The following is a 24,953-nucleotide window of genomic DNA, read 5'->3' as shown; positions in this document are numbered from 1 at the left end:
TGTAGCGCCCACCTCCTTCCATTGACTGGCTGATGTCAGGTGACAACAGACAATCGGCCGGAAATTCAGGCCACTGTGTTTACTAGAGGCTGCTGTTTCACAAAAGAGACAACCGAAAACGACCAGGCGTTGTCGTCAATTTGGCCGCGATAGCTGTGCTCCTCGAGGTTCGCCTTTACAACCGCTGTAGACTTCAGGTGTACGTGTATGTCTACGGGTGTGTATATATATTTAGAGATTGAGTCATTGCGCAGAGAACCCCTCTACGTGGATCGGTATAGCTGCCAGCAGGTTTCCTGTTGCCTATATATCGAGCGATACGGTAACTAGGTGATAGTGCAAAGCGGCTTTGCAGATAGAAGGACAGGGCAAAGGCCGAAACAGTTGTTACGCGGCACCAATAGCTATACGGAGTATACGAAAACTATACGGAGTGAGCCCTGTGCAATATTGTTAATACCAAAGATGCTTCTCCGCCACCCAGTGTTATGTCAGCTGTCTGTCACTGCAAGCACAAAGATCAAGGTACTCATTTGTGGTCTTCATGCATTTGCATTTGTGAATTCGATTTTCTCGTAAAAGAACAAATCGTATCAGAAAATACAGAGGCTATGGGGCGCTGGGCCGAAGCCTCCCAGAAGGACCTGGATAGCCAACGAGTCATACACATTTGTGGGCTCCAAAGTTTTTGAAATCTGTCTTGCGACTGAAGTGTTACACATACATAAAGAATAGGACACTGCCTTTTAAGGTGACAAGGAATACATTTTCTCAAAGTAGTGACAACTACCCGTTGGAGCAGCTTCTATTTATTTAAACCATCTGAAATCTGGGTGGTGAAAAGGAAAATAATTTTAGAGCAGAGGATTGGAGACACGGTCTATTACCTTAATAAAGTAATAAGGAGCCCATTTAATTGCTGCCCTTTACTGTATAATGTTTAGGTATTTATTTACCTAAGGAAAGTCTGTCAGCAATATACCATATCAATTTCCAGTTTTTGACTCTGACGATTTGTGTAACCACTGGGTGGCATTTTTCACTTGAGAACTATTTGATTCTTGTATACTTCAACGGATTTCATCCATTTCCTTGGAATATTGTTATCGATGGCCGATCTAAATTTTGAATTCTCTACACACAGCATGGTGTTACGGCGGAAGATCGTCTCATTGATTTTTATTTTTCCATTGAAAGGACTTCTACCAGACATGATAGAGCCCCAGTTTTAACCCCCCAGTAATAAGCGTCTCTTAACATATATACCTTTCCACGCGGAAAAGTTATAAAAGCTAAAATCTTCATCTTAGTCTGCCATATAAACATTTCGTATTAAAGCTTGCTCATGAGGACTCCACGTGATATAGGGTCTTTTTTCAGGGCAAAAATCGTGCCAAGTGCACTCTACCCTTTCACTGTTTTTTTTTTTTTTTTTTTTACTATTGGCCGATTGAGTGTTGGATTAGGAGTATTCTCTTAAAGCCAAACTGAGTCAGATTAGTCTGAATGAACCTACAGGTTCATTCAGACTAATCTGACTAGGAGTAATCAAATACTCGCACAAACAGAAATTTAGAACCGCCAAATGCGTCATGGATCCTATACACAGTACGTGTGTTTGGTTTCAAGCCTAGACGTTTTCAGTAGTAGGTTTGTCCTATTTAGTAATTCTAAAACTGGAAAGGAACCACAGGTTTAAGTACAAAAGGACTTGGCTCATAATGTGTTTTCGACGCCGTGAATTATTATTTCAAGAATGATTCAAGAAGTTCCCCAGGTGACTCTTTACTACTTAAGCCTTAATAGGTAAAATGTTTTGTTCCAACAGAAAAATTGTATTGCATCAAACCGTGGTTCATATCAATCATCATCAGCGATCCTCCAACTTTCTTGTAGCTTAATGATATCGTTAAATTTTAAAATTGGAGTTACATTCAACTGTCTTATACATTCGAGGTACCACTAGTAAGTAGAATTCTCTTGAAATTATTTCAATCTCCCCAATAACTTCACCACTTTCGAAAAGCTAACGGGGTAGTGTTTGATAACTTCATACATCTTCAAGTTTAATCAACCTCACCAGCGCGGGTTTACAACATTCTCGCTTATCTTTTTCTTGACTTTCTCTATGAAGAGAGAAATCAATTAGTAGTACTGTCAACTGCTGTTCAGCTTCTTTCTCTATAGTGTTCTTTGTGTTGTCGTTGTCCTTACCATCACAGCTCGTCGGCTCTGTATTATGTTTTCGGTTTGGAAAAGTCGTTGTTGGTAAGGTTTCCCCCTGTTGATCAGATACTAGCTGGCTTGGTAGGAATTATTAAGGCATACGGTTTATTTTCCAAAACAACTCACTGGAACAACAGCATCAACGGCATTCATATGAGCTAACTGTCTTGCGAAAAAGACTCGGACCTTTAGGACCACAGCAGCTACAACTCCAGTGATGCTGACAACAGCAACCAGCATTTTCGTCGACCGAGGACAGCCGGCCCAAGCCATCGCTGACGTGGCACCAGCTAGCTCTCCCTTTCAACGCATCCAAATAAACCACGGACGCATTCTGACCGTTTCGAGGAGACAAGAACGAACCAGAGACACAAGAAGGGATCGATTGTCACCCCCTTTTTTCAGCGAGGGATCCCACGTTCCCCAACAGACCGACTGACCCTATCGCTATAGACTTCCTAGCTCGAAGCAGCTGGCCTGGTAATAATGACGGTAGATATCGAGGACATATTCGTTGAGAGAAGCAACAAGGGTCACGATGATTTCAATGAAGTTGTGGTTCTACCGCGCAAGCAGGCGATTGAGTCGAGTAGTTGATTTAAGCATTAGTCCGCGGGCGCCCTTTTTAGTGGTTGGGTCTCAGTTGCTGGTTTCCCGAATACGAAAATTGTCCATCGTTTCTTTACGATGTGTTTTCTTGTTTCGTAACCTGAAAACTTGAAATCTGAAACTGTATTTTTTTTCTATTTCGGATAGGACAGGTACATATGTTACGTTTGTCTTTAGGTCGGTAGGTCACTAGCGCGTAAGTTAGTACTTCGTCACCATTGGGCGCAAGTTAACGAAGTCACGCACTAGGGCACATAACAGACGACGTACTACAACGCTCTCGTCAACCGAGTACTGTTACTGAAATCCCTGTGGAGTACCTTGTTTGTATCGAGTTTTGTGAACCGATTGGCTTCTCGGGAAAACAAAGCCTGCTTTTTATTGGTTAGATTATCCACCACAAGCATCTGGCGGGGAGGGCGGGTCTGGTTGGTGCTCCCAACTGATTATTAACCGAGGGTGTGCGAAGTGCTTTTAGTGGCCTCGCTCAACGGCGAACTATAAGTAGAGGGAGAGAGGGATTTTTCGAAAAGACGCTTATTAGATGAGCTACCTTTTTGGATTTATGAGACTCCCAGTCAAGTCAATACAGTGTGACCTTCTTTTTTTGAGTTTCGGTGACCTAGATAGTGGCATACACTGTGTAAGCTAAGCGCACTTAAAGAACATTTCCCAGAAAGCGCTTTGCCTCAAAGGCTTTGGTACACGAACCCGTCATGGGTTTACCAAGTTAGGTCCAGCCAGAGGTCTGCCGGATCGTCACCATGTTCCTGATCCCGAATAGTTCACAAAATAAGCAAGAACGCTAGAAATTTCGATAGTAGCTCGAAATAATAGCTTGTATGCTCGTATATGTCGAGCTAGATATACAGAATCGTCAAAGCAACGGAGTATACCTAATGCTCTATCGAGGTTGATAGCGAGAACCCTAGCTTGTACTCTTTTAAAATAGCACCGCCGAACAGGACAGGCATTAAAAAATTTTCAGGAAATCGACAATTATCCGTTTATGGTATATTCCTACTTAGCTTATGCTTCTCTTATGGCTGCACGATTTCTCGATTTTCTATTTTCGATAGTAGATGCTCAAGAGCATCTCCCATTCGATATTTTCCATTATGTAGTAGTATTACTATACAATTAGATTTAAACGAAACCTTATTTTCCTTAGCATGCTTGTTGTGGAACTGAAGACGCGATATACTAACAGGTATTGACACTCTGTCAAGCATTTCGTTCGTTCTAATAGCTTCACTATTAGTCTTCTCGAACGTCACCTTTAAGGTTAATATTTTTATTATTTTTTATTTTATCAATACTATATTTACATCTAGACGCGTCGACCTGATTGCCCCCTATTACCTCATGTTTTAAGCCTCTTTCTCCCAGCACTCAGGTCCCCGGAGGGCATATTAGAGAGGCACATTTGAAAAATTTAAGTGGCACCTGACGTCTTTTTCATGACGACAAGGCGACATCACGTCCAATTCACTAGGCAAATCATTCAGCGTACGCCATTCATACGTAGCACCGAAATTTTGTCTGGTGCTTATTTACATTCGCAGCCAATACATAGTATATGGCTTATCTATGGCGAGGTTATTTGGGTAAATATCGAACGTGGCAACACCATGAGAATCCTCTCTAGGAAGACCTCTCCCTACGCTGCTTATTACATACTATTGAACTCTAAGATGAACGCTTGCCTAAAAGCAAACCATTCTTAGAAGGCGGACAAATCCTACTATGGAAACACCTCGATTAGAAAAAGTTCGATTTTTCATATTTACGTTTTGCTTCTTATATTTAGCAGAGGCAAATACTCTCCTGTCTATGCCAAGAGGGTTCGTCGGTACAGAGCAGTACAAATAGAATGGTACGATCGTTAGTCAGAATGAGAGGCTTGGCTGTGATATACGATTTGGTCCGTGTTCCCTTCTTTCGAAGAGAACAGGGCAACTCAACGTGTCATTAGATTGATAACCAAGCACGCTGAATCGAATAGCAATTAAGTCTGAGGGGCAATTGTATGTACTGGCTGTTCTCCTCGTTTATTCAGTGTCTGAGAAGCCGGAACTCGCGAAACAACCTGATGCTAACACAGATCAAAATAGGGCCGGCCTCTAGACAGGAAAAAGGATCTCATGTAAGCTAGACGTTCATAGAAATGAGTGTCAGCTTTTTTACGCAACTAATAGATCTACACTCTGTAACGACGAACTCAGAAAGAGAGGGTCGTCACTGCTTACTACGTTCAGCACCTCTGGCTAGAGCTGAATTAGATCCCGTTTTAGATAGAGCGCATGCCTCGCTGGAAATACTATAGCTATGGTTGCATAGGTCGAAAATCAGGATACGATCAAACTGAGGGACATATTCTGCTTTTTACTATGACTGACCATGCAAGGTAGAAAAGTATCGGTAAGTGTACTATTACTAGTTTACCGATCGACTCGAAGTTAGACTGACAATAAAGTTGTCACTTATTTAACCATTTAGCTTTCAAAGATGAAAGCAAAAACTTGATAGGTAATTGCCAGGGAGCGGCAGTTGGTGACGTTAGAACTTTCTAGTTCTGTCACCAACAGTTCGATCTTCGATTAGCAACAAAGAAAAAAAACTATCACTAGAGGCGACCAATGCCATGGAAAATAATTTCCGATTATGCCTGCGCTACTTATTAACTCAATGGCACCGCTGGCCAGTTATTAAGTAGAAGTATCATAAACGCACCCTGTTAGCAAAACAATCTCCCTTTAGTTACTATAGTCTAGCATAGATAGTAAGGATCGTACACGTTACGTGTGGCATCTCTACCATTCGTACTGGTACCAAAGTGTACACAGTAAGCAGAAACAGTTTTTTTGACGCTTGTAAAAAACAGTATTCAAGCTATCTTCTACATTAAAACGCAGCTCCTATTTTACGCATAATCAAAATTGTGGGCAGTATATCTACTCGAGCTGAAACAATTGGAGCCCATTTATCATTCAACCTATTACCGACACGGGCAGGGTATACGAACTCTGCGATCGTCAATTAAAATGGCCGAATTTTATTTCTAGCTCCCTATCCGAACGACTAGTAATTATTAAAGTATATTATATCTATAGCTGGTGAATTTGTTTTTTTTTTTCATTCAATCTACTCGAACCAGAGGTGTTGCCCTTTGCTTGAATAGTCCATGTTCGCGATGTGGGATTCAAAGCAGGACGGAACATTAGACGTAGTTAGGATTCCGCTACTAAAAAGTCTGTTTAGCAGAGCTACGTCGACCTAAGCCAATCATCTGTTACTCCTATTCGTTTGATACTGGCCGATTAATGTATGTTAATACGGTCTAAAAAAAAGTCTTCATAGACAGTGTTTAAATGATGAATGCCACGTTCGATGTCTAACTATACGCAGCTTTAGCCGTTAAACAAAAACAAACATCATCGCACTCGCTATCCGCGACATGCTTTAATTGATCTTGGCGGGCAAGAGGCTCTGCCATACTTTACTGACGCTAACAAATACAAAACGATTAATTACGATCAAATATACTTGGAGATTCAGATCCGCCGGAAGAATATCACCATTAACACTAGACATTTGATGAGTCTGAGCCTGACCGGCCTTTCTATGGACAAAACAGCTCTTGTTTGGCTTACAAACATATATCCGAAATTGTAATTGGATCTCTACAGTATTGAGCAAAAACGTACGTACGAAGGGACGAACGAACGCTTTGCGATATATAAGAGTGCAGTCCTCTATTGCAAAGAGATTTATTCAACAAATAAACCAATTAAGCTAAGGAAGTGCATAGGATAGACGTTTTTCCATTCATAGCAATCATACGCTTACAGCGTTTCAAATTAAAAGTATCCGCAGCCACAGTACCGTATCGTTAATGATATTTCGTTCACTATTTAATGAAGAAACAAATTTCTTTACATCCTTTCTCGCAACAATGACTATCCTTTCTACGATGTATTGTGTGTAGAGGGTACTTACATCCGGGGTTGATAACCTTTGGGTTATCAACCTAGAGACTGGTCGATTTCGACTGGCTTTTCGTTATTAGTTACTGTCTGAACCAGTCCGGTAACCGGCGAAATTCAATAGTTCTAAATAAGTACGAACATAGTACCTTAGGTGTGCCCAGTAGGTTTGGTCCAGTATAGCCTTTGAGTATAAACAAAAGCTGCAGGTGTAGGCCAACTAATACATATGCAGTGGAGAATGCTTAAGGTTAACGACCTTACCAGACCCGTTTGAAGGAGCATCTCATTTTAGTTTCAGCACCATAGCATAGTGTCATTGATCCGTAACCTATAAAGGACCATTCAAAGGCCAACAAACCTACTGTCGGTGTCGTTCTACTTTCAATGGGTGCTCACTTTTCGATGATAGAAAACGTATTAAATCGATAAATTTTCAGCAAAGTCCGAAAATTAAAGCAGAACCTTTTGGCGATTTTACACACCAAATAGCTACGTTCTTTGTTTGCAGCAATTATCGATCTCGTTCTTTTCCCGTTAATATACACCATGACAATTATTCTATTTCTTATCTTTTTTTTTTTCCAATTATCTCACGTTTAAAAACGCTAGCTCTGTGATCGTAATCTTTTTCTATTCTTTTTCTTAGCCTTTGCTGGATCAGACGAGTCATACTACCAGTGGCCCTTGACCTTATTCGTTTGACTTCCGAGATCTACCTAATATAACGTTTCCAACGTTTACTGGCCAGACACGCTCTTCGATTATGGTGTATCTGATTGATAAGCAAGATATTAATTGGGCCTCCCTTACTGAGAATCAATGTTTCGGACAAGGCCCGCCTAAACCCGTTGAGACGATTCTCGATTCTGAAGAACTTAGATATGAACAACATAGGTAACGACCAAATGCGGTTGTGCCTAGAAGAAGAAGGCTGGGCCAAACAGATAAAGCGCCGAGACGCTTTTTTTACTCGAAGATAATTCCGGCCATTCAGTTTTCTTTGCTACGACATTACGGTACGCAAGGGCATAAAATCGCACTATTAACAGCGTCGTGCCTGGTCCTTCTTTTACTCCAACAGCACGAGAAGATCAAATTAGATATATATATAGTGAATGTCAGATTGCCTTCCAGCTGTACACACATCGTTTTGGAACTACACATTGAAAATAACACAATGAGAAGATTGTTCCGCATCTCTGAATTCGAAAGATACGAAGACCACTCGCGCAGCATAATGGTCACGATAACCCAAATGCATTCAACACACCACTATACTAGCGTGGAGGAATCTTGTCACGTGAAAGACAAGCAATAAAAAAAAATGCTACCAGTGGAAACTGGCAGTGAGGGTAAAATAGTTCGACGATGCCAGAAGAAGAAGAAAGAAGACCAGAATGCCCGAAACGACATTGAGAGATATAATGCTCGATGTTGTTATAATGTGCCCATAGACGAAAGGAAAAATGTCACTATGCGAATCAGTTCGGGTGAGCAGATTAGTTGGATACGAAGGCCAAACATGGAGAAAGTTGAATAGAAATGAGCTACTAGAGAGTGTCTTGGCCTGAACTTGACCATGAATCACTGCACGTTGGTTTAGTGGGGGAAAAGGCGGCTTCTTACGGGACCATCTTGTGGGGACAGAGCTTGCCTTGGTGTTTTTTGACAAGCTCTTTGCTGACTAGACACAGGGCACGAGGGAGGCAGCAGTAGATCTTTCTAATGGTAGGTTCTTAAATATGTGGAAAGATCTCTTGCCTTTGTAGGTAACAGTCATTTCTAATGTGAGAAACATGGTAAACGGAATTTGACATAATTGTCCTATTAAATGAACGCTTAAAAAGCTTGGAAATTCACTGTAAATTTAAACGTTGCCAAAGTAGCATCGATTGCGTATCCTACGGCACGGAGTGGTGAACGAAGAAATGTATACACCAACGCTTATAGGGCAGCTTGATACAAAACTAATAAATACGACCTGTTGATTTGGAGGGTTTCTTTTGATTTGTCAGAAGGTTAGCTAGAACGACCACGTTTAATACGAACGCACACGCAAGCGTTGACACGACAGTCACGCCTAGCAATTTGTTGTTGTTCCAAACACATTGGAAATCTATTATACAATAAAGGTTTTTATAGTTTTTGCAAGTCTACAGCTGTAAACTACTCTATTGTAAATGGTAGACGGCGGATTATTTCACATTAGACATATTTACTCAAGATCGCCTGACAAAGACAGGCTCGTCTATTTTTGGATCAGAGGGCTAGTTACAAGTAAATCACTCGTCAATGAAGTACTGTTAATAGCGGGACGCCAGTCTTGTGAAACCTCCAAAGAAGAACTCTACAAAATAGTCAGTGCTATCCATTTACTGGCAATATTGGTAGTGGTAGTTCGCCATTATAATGAGAACTTTTAGCTTAGATAATAGTAAACTGCACAACATATAACTTAGTTGGTATTTTCATTTTCATAAGCTGTATCGTTTACTAATTCTATCTCCCTGCGCAAAAGCATGAGCAATGAAGTTCGCATATAAAATTACGCGAGCCGCTTTTCATATTAATATACTAACTTTATTCGATCATTTCCTTACGTATTGCCTGCCTTAATAATCCGACATCCTCCTAACGTTTAACACATGCCAAATAGTTAGCGGCAAATTACCTTCCAGCTTTTCTAATGGCAAGACATTTTCCTGGGCTTGCTAATTAAGTCAATGTCGAGACAGGAATGGCACAATGTTCCCTCTGATACCCATCCTGCCCGCTCCCTTTCCGAACTGCCTCCCCAGGTATCTCACATCATCACCAGGACATCATCCACATGCTGTTGACAACTCGCAGGGCCGGGTGCAGTTCGCCCTATTTTTCAGCGGTAGTTCCGCGTACCTTGTGAAGTCTGAGACACGACGGAAGGTCTTGGCGTCTATGTATCAAACACGTGCTTCCCCTTCCGTAGCGTCCTATGCGCGGTAGTAAGCTCAACGGGGCGTCGGAGTTGGGCAGCAACTTCGGTGTCAGACAGAGCGATCGGGGCGCAGCGACAACCAACAGGACGAGTTCTAGATTCGGCGTCGTGCGCAGTGAGGGAGGCGCGGGCGGGGCAGCAGTGGGTAATGTCACTTTTTGTCGAGTGCGGCCAGCTGCGACTACCGCTGCAATCAAGATCGCTGCCCCCCACTGTCGATTTAAAAAACGCTGAACGCCGTGAATTAGCGCCAGCCTCAAACGTCGGCGTAACGACGATATTTTTAAACATGTACACAACACAAGACGACGCTGCGCGAACACGGACATATCGTCAGACGCAACGAGCTAATAAGCAATCTATTAAGCGATTAATTTATGACCCTTGCCAGGATTAAGCCATGCGAACAATTGAAGCTTTTCGTTCTCCTTTTTCTTGTCTCCTGTTTTTCTTTCGTCCTAGCATCTCTTTTTTAGCTCACTTCTAATTGTCGTGTGTCGCCATCGTTCTTATTCGAGGTTCCGACAATCAAGTTACCCGCTAATAGCCTGCCCGACCATGCGCTACCAGTCGCTGACCTCGCCCGTGGTCCTGCCCGTCAAAAGCTTACGACAGTGGACGTCGTAGACTGGTTTGCGATACGCACCGCAACAGTAACACACAGCTAAGCTTTACCAAAAAAATACTATCATATTGTTAAAGCTATGTCCTAGCAACGTGATACTTCGATTCTGCTTTTTTTTTCCTTTTTCATATAGATCGATATAATAAGCGGTGGCTTGTTCGCGTCGTTTTTGAATTTTAGCTTATAATAGAGAAACTATTTGTATACGGAGTATCCACACACAATAACTCATATAATTAATATTTAGGCCACAAAGGAATAGATATGAAAGGTCTTCCTCCTGCCAAAATTATTACCAGCCTGGTCATCAGACAGCTGATGACGGTAAGTTATTGATTCTCAAACTTCTACAAACAATACCATTCAGTGTTGTTTGTTTTTTGGTTTAAATTTTATCTTAAAGCTGTCCCCACGAGAAAAGTACAATAGCGTCAGGTGCGAGCAATGGACAGAGCATTCCGTAGGGCCTTTTCGCCCAATCTATTTGCTTGGAAGATTCTCATCAAAGCATACTTTCACATTTCGATGATCACGTGTAGGTGCTCCATGCTGTCGGAAACTACACGCGTTATCTTCATCAAAGTCCTTTTGAACGCGTCGCAGTACAGGCTTCCGCGATGAATTCTAACACTTAACACAAGCTAATAATAACTGTACTGCCAAAGAAGAGTGAGCCAATTGATCCTTCGCTTGAAGTAAATTGTAAAAAAATATTGGAAAATCTTCGAGTGTTCTCTGTTAACACGTAAATTTGCGGTCAGTGCGTAATAAGTACAATAATGTTAGGTTTTGCTATTCAAAATAGGTAACTTTATCGCTGCAGGTAAACTTCGCCGAAACCTGTACGTATTTATCCAAGTAGCATTTGCATAATTCTGTTCTTCGACTCGGATGATCTTCGCGTCTGTCAAATTGTTACAATGGGACTATCGCATTTTCAACGTGTTGAAGTGCGAGCGACGCTTGATTTACTAATGCTAAGATTCTTCTTTTACAGATGTTTACATGTTTCGTTATAGTTTTCTAGCACCGTCGTTCGACCTGTGAAGCTCCAGAACATCTATATCTAGTATAGTATTTAGGATTAAAATGAGGAAAATTAGGACTAAATATAGTAACATGTCGATGGTAATATGGTTCGCGACCCAACACTCGTACCCAAGAAGTAAATGTACCCAACGTGTACATGCATAGATAGAGACACGCTTAAAAATTCGACTAAGAAATACGTAGCGTTCCTTCACTTCAGTAAAAACTAGTCGTCGCAGATGTGCGAAGTTGGAATTAACTAAATGTTACTACGTATCTATTATTAATCAGAATCGTTTTTTTTCCTCTAACTCTAAAATCCTGCACCACAATGAGAATTACATAGAACTACTACGACGATAAAATGTTTCCTAAAGACAAGTACTCTTCAGTGTGAGTTTGCCAGTCGTTTTTGACTGTCTGTCCATTGATCGTTCTGTTTCAGTAGCAGCAGATCAACGAAGCACCAGGCGACCATATCACAAACGTACGTATGTGTCTCCACGTAACGTCTATATAGAGATATGAGAAAATGATACATTTGTTTACATCCCCTCATTTGTTCACTGAGAAACTGATTACCATGTCAACTCGATGCGTCCATTTTCACTGGCGAAACGCACTTGGTCTCTACCTAACTTGAGTCAACACAAACCCACAAAGCGCCGATTGTGGCTTACAAAGCGACCTAACAAAGCGCTATGTCATACTCCTTAGTAAGCTAAATCGACAACCCATACCGTTCGGCGCAGTTTTCGTCTAAAAGGACAAAAAAAAAAAATCAATATCCTTTTTATAAGCAGTATTTCAATGGTCACTGTTACTTCTTGAATCCGATCTCATCAAAAGGACCGTCCTGGCCAGTGACCTCGTCGGTGCTCTTTGAATATAACTGCTTTCAGATATGGAAAATAACTTCCCCCAACGGATAAACAGAAGCACTCGAATGTTTACATAGGCGTACTTCATAAGTTATTTGAAACGCTTCGAAGCGATGTTCAATTTACTTACAGAGAAAAACAAATGATTACTTTTCCGTTAAGCAAACATTAATGTACTGCCAAGATGGATGTGATTGGTCAGTACGAATTGAGCCTTCAGGAAGTGGTCGGACGGCATTTCTGTTCACATATTTATTGAAAGACATATAGGCTTTTTTTCAAGGTAGCTTTTTGTCTCTATATTACATAATGTTACCGACATATGTCAGAATAGCGAAGAAGTTCTGTTATATGATTCCGGCACTAGTTCATGCACGGGATATTTGCTAGAGCGTATTTTTATTTTCGAAAACATGTATGAGGGGAACTACTTTGGGTAGCACAAGAATAACGTAATTTAATTGACTCAGCCCGGCGTCAAGCGGCGGTTTGCAGCTAGCATCGACGCGTGACAAAATCATTTCAGGTTGCGCTCATAGAAACGTTTTCTTCGCTACAACAACTCTTTTTTTTCTGAATACATACTTCATTTTCAGGTGAAATTTAACAAAGGTTCTAAGTGTTTTGTATTGAGTACCGCACGGCAGAGCTCCATTTGCAGTGTATCTGTTTATTCTGATATTCGCCAAATCAGACACACTCATATGGCTCACAGTCTTAAGCTCAAGCCAAAACGGTGCGGGTTATACGGCTTGCCGTCTTTACCCATTACCTACTGACCTGCTACGCAAAGCTCCTTCAACAGAACTTCTGTCGCTAGTTAATAAGTGCCAACGGCAGAGATAGTACCAGAGGTACCTCTAGGTATGTAAGATAATAGTAATAATAACTCGACGACGCGTCGCCAAGGGCTGCACCAGCTCTAGATATCGGTCGAGCAAAGGATTCCGGACCTTGCTCGCTCGTTCGCAAAGAGCCTCGCGAAACAAGTTATAGGATGGAACAGCCCCTATCGTAGCCGCTTCCATAATGGAGACCTTCCTCTTCCAACCCCCTGTGCGTAAAGGCCATTTGCCTATATACACACATACACACACCTATGCGCATATATAAATCTAAAAGGAACAACGGCACATGGCTGTGGCAAGTGTGTGCGAATGATAAGTAGAGAGGTGTCGATTGTAGGGTCAAACTGTAGGCGCAAATGACCCCGCTACCTAATGTTTGTACTGTAGAAGAAATGTTCCTAGCGAAGGCCTGCTAGGGTTGACCTTACTGTGCGTCTTCCCTTTTTCCAGGCCCTTTCTCGCCAGTCCCCCTCTTGTAGTCGATTAGGCTCGAGACCTTTTTGCGCTCAATGGTTTACTAACGCAAGGTGATACGTTCTACACGGCAGACACAGTCGGCATTGCTGATGACATATACACGCACACCCATGTACATACATAAATGAGCTGCTGAGAATCCCTTCTACTTTACGATATTAAATTCCTGTATAATTCGGCGTATCACTAAATATCCCCAATAAAAAAAAAACGTCAAAAGAAAACATCGTTTCACTTATATAGGCGAACTACCCCTTGATGTCTATTTAAGGATGACAATGTTTTACCATTAGATCTATGAGACGTTCCAACTAAATACCGCGTACGATAAGGCAATCACACATTGCGCACATATCTCCTTACTATCGAATCTACGTATACAGTGGCTGTAAAAATCCGCACAATTCGTTTGTGCGGGGAGTCATGGTCGTCTGCGAGACAATCTTCGTTCAAGGTTTTCTTAGAGCAAACAGCATCAACGAAGTGTGTCGCGTTAAACTCAAACTCCGGATTAACTTCTCATAATTTGGGCATGTAAGCTCTATTTCATGACGGGATAGCCATATAAACCACGACTTCTGAGAGACGAATCCCTCGGCTCGTACAATGTCCTGCGGAGTGCCCCCTAGACTTTGTAGCGACACCTCTTAACATTATGTTCTCATATAAATAATTGGAAAACCGGTTTTTGTATGGCATTCTCAAGTCATACTCTTTCTACGTGTATACGATACTATATGAATATGCTAGGGGCAAAAAACAGACATCGCTTGTAAACATTTGTGGTACATCTGAGACAAATCTCACACACGGTTTTTGTTGTTTTCAAATATGATTGTATTCAGGCAGATGTATAGCCCGATCACACTCGTGACGTCCTAGAGTTATTGGTGGAGCTAGAGAATGGCACAACCAGTGTCCAAGTCGTCTATAAGAACGACCCCTTAGCCGAACGAGCTTCGAAGACAGCGCGCCCCGCACGCGACTAGTTATGTGTTCATTCTTTTCATCAAGTACGCTAATTCCCTCGTGCTACCTGCTGATAAAGAGATCGACCATCTCCTAAATCCGCTCGACGACTCAATCTGATTCTTTGAGGTTGTAATGCAGTCAAAGACGCCGCAATGAAGTAGAGTAAAAAGAAGGTCGCTGCCCTATAGTGAGGTAGAAGTCGTTTCAATTACAATAGTAGTTAAGGAGACGTTAGTGCTTGTTTCAACGAGCTCTATCCACGAAGGCAGACAGGCAGTGCACGACGCGTGCCGCTGCCCTCGTGCGGTCAGTGATCCAATGAATTCCAACGTTCGCAAAAGCCTAACATTCTTAGTTGGATTGGCACATTACAAAGGGGCTTAACGAGAAGCGGGGTCGGCGCTCCTATGTTCCCCCGGCTTACCTCGAGCAACTTGGTATCCTTATAACAATACCAATACACAATTACCACCATAGCCAACAGGACATACTTTGCAGGTGGGCTTGAGAATGACCAGGAAGGCACTGAAAGTCGGAAGGAAAATCAAACCAATATCATGTTTTCTATTATCGAGAAGTGTATCTGTTCGCTTAAATTGTAAGTTTAGGTGAAGTTCGATAAGCATAGAACATGTTTGTAGTTCGGTGCTGCGTTATTGTACCTTGCTTGCTACGGACTTTTCGACTATTTTTGGTCTACCCTTACTTTTACATGTTGTTGTGTTAACTTACGAAAGATAGTACAGCTTAAAATCTGCAGTCTTATCTCGGGGTGTCGGGAGTGCAACAAGTATTTTGATGAATAAATAAGCGGGCTGCAATAACAAATTGTGTGTTTTATAGTATTTCAGCTAGTTCCGTTTAATAAGTCAATACTCACGGTACACACAGTACTAAATTAAGATGACAATTAACCATCGCAGTAGACTTACAATCTGTGAAAAAGAATATGGTCAAGGTTATACACAAGTTGTTATGCGTGTGCATAGTTCACGCGTATAACCGAAGCGTGTTCACGTCAACCATGTTTAAGAACTAATGTTTCTAAATGTAGCTAAAGGTCATACCTTTTAGTATAATTCACCTCGTCATGATTGTTGTTATAGTTTCAGTGATCTCTCCAAAGTGGTTTCTTGTAGTGATACTGATGTAGGTCCGCAGGCCACTATGCGTTGAATCCGCTACCTTCCACTATGAAAAATTTAGAATGAGGAGCACGTACAATGTTGCCCAAGCCTTTCTTTACCCCCCAGAGTGACCGATGTGGGGTACGCGGGTCGGAAAATGCGGCCACTTTGTTGCGAGAATTGCTGCAGCTCGGTGGTATGCGACATTTCGCGCTACTGCTGAATAAATATTCGTTTTCCCAGTACCTTCCCCCCTCCGCCTCCCCCAGATACGCGTGCACCTATACAGGCCGATCTCAATCTATTCCCCTTTCTCGTGTTAACTTTTTTAAACTTTTTTTTTGAAAAATGAAGCACGCCTTTCAAAAGCCCGGAGTCGCCTCCTTTATGCAATCCGACGCATATCGATTGTTAGGTATACCTCGTCGTATCGCTGTTGATAACAGTGACTGCTTTAACTTAACTGAAGCTAGAGACGATTAAGTGTCTGAAGATACTGTATTTCTCAAGAAATGTACTTCAGCGAGAATTTCGACGATTTTTTATTTAGGACCCAAAAAGTATTATTTTTTTCTAATGCACAGGGCTTTTAAGTCCAATCAAGTATATAATAAAGTATCTATAATTTATCTCAATTCGTGGTGCGTCGAACATCGATTCCACACTCGAATATCTTTACGGAGCCGACAAATATACTGCGGCGGTGCTGACTGTGCAACGCTGTCCTAAAAAGTATCATTAAAGTTCGAAAAAACTTATGATCGCGGTCACCAAGAATCCCGTTGTAAGGACCCGTTGTAGGTGCAGAGATGATGGAACCTTACTGGATCACTTAGTGGAGTTCTATCGAGCCCGTGTGTACGATATCGAGTCGCGGTAAATCGTTGCGTTTAAGGTATTTGCTCAAAAGCTGTATTATGCGTCGCGAACAAGCGCTGGGACCGAGCGTCTTATAACACCAATGGTAGCGTGCGACGCGCGTGCCATCGGTAAGCATGGGGCGCACGTCGTGGCATGTTCGTTAATGCATATTCGGTATGTCAATACGACTTGGTAGCTTGAACGGCCTGCTAATACGAATTGGAGAAGAAACAGCATTTGTTTTGCCGAATCTAAGTTGGCTCTCTTTACGTTAGTTTTCTTAAAGAGCTGGCTGATATCTTAACCTAGCTTATTTCTGTCACACGATTTCTTTGTTATCTGGCAAAGTAAAAAGATAACTGGATGTCAAGTAGTCATTGTACTTGCTGTCGATGGAAGGGCTGAACGACAAAAAATCAGCAGGAAATGACGAGTGGCGCTTATTTCTGGTTACCGCTAATAGAATTACGTGTTTTCTTTTTATCTGTTCAAACTTTATTTTGGTTTTGGACAAGTTTCACGAGGCAAGCTTGCCAAACTACTAAACGGAACGTTCGTTCAGAGTCAACCCTTGGTGAATCAATTTCAGCATTCGCTAAAAAAGGTAACTTGTATTTATCATCTCAAATAGCAGCCGGACAGTCGAATTTAGGGAAGCCGCTCTCTCCTTTTTAGCAGCTTAACCTACAAATATATACAAAATAAACCTACAAGGCTAGACAAAGTAGACGGTAGGTGTTCATATGGCGGCGTACGTTCGCAAATGTGCAAGGTGGCTATTGGCTGCCATTGGATTTGAGGCTGGGCTCATCATTTCAGCTGTTCTCCCCCTTCACAGCTCCAGTCGGCTATGTTATTAATGTCAGAAATGCCCATTTAGATCACAACTATCATCACCCGCGTAGCTATAACGAACTAAGATAATATAGTTAAAGTTTGGATAATATTTCCATTATTATTATTAAAACCCGTTGATGTTCCCAATTCGATTGCCCGTTTGAGAGACTCCAATGCAACTACTGTATTTCCTATGTTATTTTTATACTTAAGACTTTTTTTAGTTGTGACAACAATGGTCCACTGTGCCTTCTTGGCAGGAAACATTGATCCTAATGGTATACGTATCTGTGCTAAGGAATGTCTTCACTGTTTCAATGGAATGACAGCAGCTAAATATATTACGACTTAAATCATATGAGAGCCGATGGTTACTCTTTACCAATAGTTACTTATCCTTGAGAAAAAAACGAGTTAAGGATTAAGTAACGATTTACTTCTGTGTGCTAATAATTTTTGTGAAGCAAAATTTTATTAACTGAAGTTGAAGCAGGTAAAAAACCGTAAGACGATAGTCGATCGAATAAGCTTTCTACTTCGTCCCTACGCTATGGATTTTCACTTTGGACTGCAACATAAAAAGGAATCGAAGGTTTATTGATCTCCAGGTCCTATTAGAACTTATGAAATCTGTATAACTTAAGTTATGAAACATAAAAATTATACCAGGCATTAGTAAAAAATGGCAAGTAGCGTATTCCAATATATATATATATATATATATATATATATATATATATACATACATATGCTTACCTGTTTTGTTTTTCCCTAACTAACGTTCGACACGATTAGACAGAATAAGTACGTTGACATACGTCCCTGCACAGACACCATACATTTACAGGTAGATTCTGCACAATCTGATGCTGTCACAGTTTTCCAACAGCTTTCGCCGAAATACTTCTAAGCTCTATCGAGTTTAGTTATTTTCGAAAAAGCTTCCATGAACTTTGCCACATTCGTTAGGGTCACCTGAGCCATCTAAGCATCGTTTATCAGCTCCATATTAGCGAATAAGCACGCATTCAATCCAAGGAAGACGTAGTACCTCGATGACGGTGTTGATAATAAGAAGAAATCATCGGTATCTACTGGATACAGGAAACACTGTGCGGATCTTCGTTGTGCGCACTTTTCGAACTTGCTCCACTTGGGTCAAACACTTCATGTAAGGTCACTAACTTCAGTAACTTAGTTCGGGCCGCGTGCTCCGTCAATGGTTTGGCCCGGCGTTGTAGCAACCCACATGTCAATCAGCGGCCGTAGCATCCTTTTTGAACTGACCTCTTTCGTTTCAGTCGATCGTATTCATCTTGTTGTGTCGACCAGCCTTAGACAGTTAAAAAATATATTAAGCAGAGGCATCGCAATTGATTTTGTAAACAGACTTCAAATCGAAAGAAAAAAAACTTTCCCCCGAACTGCCCAGCATTTCTTGTATGTTTTGTTAAAGCTATCACAGTTTTCTGTGCTAAGCTTTGTGTGCATGTCTTAACTAGGTTACAACAATTCTGTCCTAGGTCTTCGCTTGCCGTGAGTATCGCCGAACTCAAGTACCGACGTAGTCCGCCATGGTCACAAACCGCGAGTCAAAAGCCAAGAGACAAACTCGAGGAGGAAGCGGGGTAAGACGCTGAGTCAAGCCAGCAAGAGTAAGAAATCGCGACCGACCATAGCACTGTCGCCGTAGTCGAGAGTCCTGTTCATGCGAACAATCCGCTCCTGAGGGAGAGGAGAGTGTTCCCGCCACGAGATTGTTCGAATTTCCCTTTCCCGGGAAGCGACTTCCATTTTACCCTCTCCACATCGTCAAGCAGAGTTTTTCCTGGAGCAGCGGCAGCTCGCGAACGCCCGTCGTGTCGTTCGTCGAGTCAGTGATTAAACGAAGGGAAAAAGTAAAAGTTTTGATGACCTTCGAGCCCTGTCACGAGGAAGGAATAACTAATATAGAAACTGACCACTTTGATCAAATAGTACAAAAGTAATAACTATAACTACGCTAGCATATAGTTACTACAGAGTATTGTTATTATATATAATAGGAGCAGCTACGTACTACTGCCCCATATTGATGTGTTACGAAAAGGAATAATCAGGAAGATAAACCAATATCCCAGTGTTATTTAACTATATTTTTCGGGCCCTGACGAATAATTAAAGTAAATGGGTCTAGGTTTAGTGGGCATTTACGACAAATGTGATATAAATTGCAACAGCTATGGTAAATTAAATATATAGTTTGATGTGCACCTTGTCTAGATTGGAGCCCTTATATCATCTGCAGCAGAGTAATGGCATCATCGAAAGCTCAAAAAAGGTTCCTCAAAAACAAACCAGTTCATTGCCTCGAAGTGCGTACAAAATGCGTTGAAGGTGGACAATTCGAACGTTTTCTAGAACAAAATTCAAAAGTAACTTTGACTTTGCCGAAGAGGGTACGTGCATAGTTCAGTAAGTTCCGACGTACATACACGACGGTTGTAAACAGCAACATGCGAAATGTGTATTAAAACATTAGTACTCGAACGTTCAGCTCGTTCTGCACCGTTAGATACACTGAATACGTATCATAGGATACGTAAAAAAAATAATGCCGTCGAGCTCGAATCAGATCTTCTCGCTTGTAGAAGTGAGAGAAGCCACTGTTCATTTCGATAGTGGACCATCGAAACTGATGTTGTATATTCGTAATGCTATCAGACAGGCGAAGATAAAGGAAATCCTCTGATGAGCGGGAATTAAAGCAGTTTCCACATCACTGCTATATTAACCCACTTTTTGGCTGATTACAATAGACCTATCCTAAACTTCAGATCTAGCTGGGAGCATTTAGAAGTTGCATAGCTACAAAGAAGGGTGCGCATACCTCGCGCTTTCCGTTGTCGTATCCATTGCGATTCCGAAGTCAGAAGTTGCAAGGCACTTCTGAATGACGATTGGCCAAGAAAAATGTTGAAAGTTTGCAACATATTAAACAACTGTTCTTTTTCAATAACATCCGATATCGAAACTGTCCGGGCACTAGAGGTCCTATTGCTGCGACAATTCACGAATGGTAGAAAATAACGAAATGGCCTCAGAGTCAAATCTGTCACATATTGTATTGGGCAGATTCGTGCAATAGCCTAAAAACTACTTTCAGGTGCATCTCGGAAGGGCAAGGGCAAGATAACGGAATTTTTCAGAGATCCGCTTTCCAGTCGGTAGAGAAGATTGCTGACGTTGTCTGTTACGATGGCGTACCAAAATGCGCCGCCCCTCACAGTTGGTCAAGACCTTAAACGTTATCCTGCTGTACGGTATAACCTAAAATTTCATATGAGCTCACTTCTGATGAGTTTTCAAATACTCGAGTGGCTTGATTATATTCTTACAATCATGGCTGAAGCTGTAATCGAATTCATACGTCGTCACATCTTCTGCCCAACACAAGGTTAAAGGAATGAATGACCAATATGTGGATACGCGCAACAACATCCATATTGACCTTACGAGGCCCCGTTGCAGCCCTCTAATTATATGCGTGAACAAAAACCCGCCGGCTGCATTGCGGACTTTACTCTACTACTAAGGATACTCTACTGTGGTTAAAGAAAATCCGGCCTAGTGGTTAAGAAAAATTAATCGAAATAAGATAATGAGCAAATAAAAATAACAAAATTCTAATTTTCGTTCAGTTTCTATTGTTTCTGATTACGTGCAGGCGTGATGCACGACCAGAGTTGATGTTTGACGCGTGGGTCATTGAATATGGAACGGCGTATTTTGCAGCCGCATACGCAACGTATCTAATCAATAATATGAAGGCCTAATGTGAAGTTAAGTCAGTCATTTCAATTGAAAAGCATGTGTAGAGGAAACACGTATAGTGCGGGTACTCGAACGAGCCCTCCGGTTGAATTTTACTAGGCCACTTACCCTTACAGTCGAGCGTTGAGGCGACGCTTATGGTTGACAGGGATCTACCTGCGCATGGCTATTCATTTAATTCTATTGCTTATTAGAAAAGTACAATTTAAAATACATGTTTGGATATGGCGGCGAATGTGCAACGTTACGAGATTCGCGCAATGGACAATAAGTCTACCCTGCCACGAGCGTATGGCAGAGGAATAAGAACTCAAACCTAGATACCCATCAAACGCTCTTCGTACTCAATTCGTGTTTAGGTTTTCTTGATGTACAGTAGAGATATTTTACACGGTAACTCCATTATCGGCCTATGTTGTAGGATGGGGTGTTTTTTTTCTTTTTTCGTATTTACTATAGCTACTTGAAATGAAACTTAGAAAGCGTAACCGCCGATTGATCAGTACAATTTACGAAATAACAACTATCCATTCCCTGTCCTTCTAAGCAAAAGGCGTGATATGAAAAAAATCCGCCAATACGTTGGCCAACTCAATGAAATGATGGCTAATAAATTTGTATTTCTAACAGTGAGGTATATACAATATTAGTAAACTATTCTCTAACTGATAGTCTAAAACTAGATTAAAAGACTTTACATATAGCTTATATTTAAAAACAGCTCTTACCACAAAATGTCCACTGAAAACTGGTCCACCTTGGCCCACAAAAAGTGTAGAAACCATATCAAAGATTAGCCCTCCAGGACTTCGGGACACGCGAGCTGTTGAAACGTTCTTACAGTTGATGAATAATGTGAGATCGTTCCCGTGAAGTTTCAAGCTCAACCTGTTAAAATTATGCAACGCTAACTGATATACCAAGTATATAGTACACGAATAATAAGCTGCGACAAGCATCTATACAGGGTGTCCTCAGTGAATTTGTGTTAAGCGCAAACATTCTATTGCGAACGGAAAAGCCGCCATTTTGGCGATAATCGAAGGCTTAAACGCTCTGCTTCTCTCTACAATGAAGCGGTGGTAATGAGAATTGGATTCGTAGAGACATTCTGCGACAGAGGCCACCTTGTGGCCGCGTATTCGTTGCACAAGGCTAGCTTTGTACCTAAATAATTATATGCTAAAAAACCAACATGCTGCATTAGGGCAAGAAAATTCGAGCATAGTAATTAAAAAGCCCACTTCACCCCGTGAAAACGCCAGTTAAGTATGTTAGGCTTCGTATTCATCACGGCTATTTGGCCTAGCCTTTAGAGGCCTGAAAGGCCATTCAGCTTAGACAGTTTGGGAGCTTTATATATTTGACAATTTGATTCGATTGTTTAAATTACGACTTTTTGTTTATTGCTTCACATCCCCAAATGTCGGCTCGCTGGCTGTCTACCGCTCCGAAGATCTTTTCTTTCTTACAAATCCATTGTCGCCGTTTTGCCCAGACCATAAAGTTTTACTTTATGTATGAATTTCAGAGGTCATTTGGTGCCCAGCACCAAAAAAAGGGCTTTCGGGGCGCATTATCCACTCAACCCAAATATCTACTGAAATGAACCTAGATGGGTACGGCGAGTACGAATATAACCCTATAACTGAAAGTGCTACTCGGAAGTGGCTTATTGTGTACAAAATGACATTTTCAAGTAAAACAATGCAATTTCTCTGTGTTTATGTGTGCGCGTGTGTGTATTCTGTGTTTGAAATAAAGCGGGGACTACCTTGAGCCAGCATGAAAAAAAAATACTTGATAGATACGCCGATACCTATTAGCTGTACCCTTTACTGTATGCCGAAAAAAATCCTGGCTTGTTTTTTTGACATCCGTCAACTTTTTCTTCAAAGCTTCCTTTCTATCCTATTTATCTTTTCGAATCGCAAACTGAAAATAAATTCCGTCATCAGGAAAAAACGACAATAACAGTTTCGAACAGCTTTGCAAAAGTATACAGCACTTGAGGATAAGGAAAAAGGAAGCCGTAAACGAAGACGACATCTTTCGAACTACGCAGTATTTTGTCTCCCATAACCCTCACCAAAGACAAATTTATGCCGCGTCAGGACCTGCGCCTGGAAATTATTCATAATGAACTGCCGGTTTCTATTTTATAGGACTAATAATTGAACTATTTATTGGCAAATCTGCTTCGCTTTAAATATGTGTTTGAGGAGCCTTAAAGTGAATTTACGTCAGCTGATTGTCGTTATATCGCGTGGCAAAAGACGAAAAGCTAAAGTTCAGTTTGGACAAGTAACTTAGGCTCTGCGAAAATATGTGTGCAAGCTATGAAATGGCTGGAAGCACTTCGAAGTGGAAGAATACGATGCGGGTCTACCATTAGCAGAGCAGATGTATCGACAATTTATGCCAGCATACGCTTTATTGCCCCCCATTAATAAATTTACATGTTGCTATTTAAGTATAATGCCCCCGTAAAAACATCTTCTGGATCGCACTGTTTATCTTTATGCTGCTGCGTTAAATATAACAAAAAGTCAATTGTATGAAAAAGTTCAAATGCACGATTAATATACTTGGCGTATAGTTGATCGATGGTTTGAGTATTCTTGCTATGGTTTCTTAGATGAACACGAAACGCGTTTGTCCCATCACTTTCTTCATTAAACTACACGCATAGCAGTTATATACCCGTATTTGGCAAAGGGACTCGAATCGATTGACTCTGCCTCGCCAGGAAAGGAGCCGTTTGCTTGCGGTGGATGTAATGAAAAAAGTATTCAGCGTTTCATAGATTTGTTACTGTCCATATCGGTACGACAACGTTGCCATTCGTCAATAAATCATATACCTATAAATAGCGTTTGCAAAAGAAGCTTGTATTTACCATATCCACGATCCGGTGAAGTCGTCAATAACAAATTTTGCAATCTGGTTGTTTCTGGTGTTTCTCGTATCTGAATAATAGATGGTAATATTTTGTTTAAAGTTGTCCACCGGGTGCATGTACATGCCGAGCTGGATAACGGTGTCCGATGAGTCCAACACAGCGAACAAATAGCCCCCTAATGGGCTTTCCGACTTGAGCCGGGAAGATAGCATGAAATGGCGGGGCATTTCCTCCGGAAGCACTAGTCTAAACAAAAAAAAAACACGCACAAATTGAATGCGCCTACACAGATAGCGCACAACACCCTATGATAAAGTTTCTAGAATTTTGTTTTGTGTATTCAATCCTTCGCCAACAATATAATCCCTATACGTATATATATATATATATATATATATATATATATAGAGAGAGAGAGAGAGAGAGAGAGAGAGGGCAATTTAACATGAAACTTGTTTACTTTCCTGATTGTTCTTTAAAAAAGTATCCACGCTAGCCAAAAAGCATACATGTGTATAAGTTGCGCCTGCCAAAGCAAAATCTACTGGTCTGGCCGGTTTTCTAATCTGGTAGGTATCTTCGCATTCAAGAGTTTGTGATGAAGTTGTGACGGGTCAGCCCATCGCGGGCAAACTCTTCGGTCCTGTCGCCGATAAGAAAATTCTGCAAAATGACTCCTAATCTTAGTCTTCTTACCGATATCTAATTTCGGTCGTATACAACTAAAGAAGCGATGGAAATCATTCTGAAATACACCAATACCCCATTTATAAATACTGGCGG

General features: G+C 41.3%; 1 protein-coding gene across 1 annotated transcript in view; it reads right to left on the bottom strand.

The window, feature by feature from the left end:
* The window catches only part of LOC111267785 (uncharacterized), a 94,582-nt gene extending 75,435 nt beyond the window's left edge, over positions 1–19,147 (bottom strand). The window contains exon 1 of the mRNA XM_086971445.1: positions 18,212–19,147. The gene's annotated coding sequence lies outside the window, so the exon portion shown is untranslated. The remainder of the gene's footprint in view (positions 1–18,211) is intronic.
* Between the last annotated feature and the right edge of the window lie 5,806 nt (positions 19,148–24,953).

This window comes from Varroa jacobsoni, unplaced genomic scaffold (assembly GCF_002532875.2).
Source record: "Varroa jacobsoni isolate VJ856 unplaced genomic scaffold, vjacob_1.0 scaffold_1221, whole genome shotgun sequence".
NCBI classification, from domain to species: Eukaryota; Metazoa; Arthropoda; class Arachnida; order Mesostigmata; family Varroidae; genus Varroa; species Varroa jacobsoni.
This window is presented reverse-complemented; position numbering and strand designations above follow the sequence as displayed.